Here is a 1,240-nt window from a genome sequence, read left to right on the forward strand (position 1 = left end):
GTTCTCTCCTGCTCAATGGCATTGTAAGCTGATACCATCTGTAGACTACAACTGATATATTTGCGCATGTGCTTTAATTGAAAAATAGGGTCTTGTGTTTTGGTATAAAATTTATTTTTTTGCATGCAATTGATTACAACTTCTCAGCAGGTCATTAAGATCACTCAAACTGAGACTGACTTTATTTAATCAAGAACATATGGTTGGTTTACGAAATTTCATTCTTTCACACATCTGAAATTTGATATCTTGCATAGTTTCATTTCTTTTATTTAGTTTATTCTCATAAAAGGGAAGCAAGTAAAGTTTAAATTGCATTTTTTTGTGTGTGCACATTTAGGCGGCATTAAAAGGTATACTCTGTTTTTAATGCTTTCCTGGTTATAGCGGTTTGATGATTGATTCCGCTGGTTGCTATTTTCTATCCTCGTCCATTTATTTGATGGCATGCTACATAAAGATTGCACACATGTTTCTTGGTTCTGGTTTGGCAACTCCATGGGTAAAGAGTTTAACGAAGTTTTATATGCAGAAAGAGTACTGTTCCAGGATTCCGCGAGAAAATGTGAAAGCAATCTGTCTTGAGGAAATGGCAGGGCAATCTCACCTGAGAATCTTTCTACCTTATAAATAGGTTCATTCCTGTGTGCTGATTTCTGTAAGCCTTTCTATCTGAATCTCTGAAATTTCTGCAAGTACTTTGGTGAATATTTCTAGGAATTACAGGAAGCAGTCTAGCTCTAGTCAAGCTCTAGCACTCTGGTGAAATGTGTGCAGTAGATATGGCAGAAATACATGGGAGGTCATGCCCAAGCTTTTTTAACAAATCTGATGATGTGATGAAGTTTGTGTGCGTGTTTTGAATTAAAATTTGTTCTGTGGATGTGATACCACAACAGGTTTGCTTCTCATCTGGTCATGTAACCATGAAAAATATATCACGTTTTTGTTGCTTTGGTGATGTAAACAATTTTGGTCACATATTACACCCCCGGGAAAACCATCTTTTGACGTCTCATATAACACTGTTAGAAGAAAAAATTTATGGCAGTGTCAATGAAGACATGCAATTTAGACTTGGTGTCAAATAGGGATGAAATTTTTCAGGGCCAAATAGGGAAACACATTTTTATCTAGGGTCGATTGGATCTCTTTCTCTCTCTCTCTCGGGTGAAATAAAGATCTCTCTCCCTCTTCCTCCCCCCTCCCTCCCCCCCCCCGCCCCTCTCTCTCTCTCTCA

Source organism: Triticum dicoccoides, chromosome 1B, assembly GCF_002162155.2.
Source record: "Triticum dicoccoides isolate Atlit2015 ecotype Zavitan chromosome 1B, WEW_v2.0, whole genome shotgun sequence".
NCBI lineage: Eukaryota > Viridiplantae > Streptophyta > Magnoliopsida > Poales > Poaceae > Triticum > Triticum dicoccoides.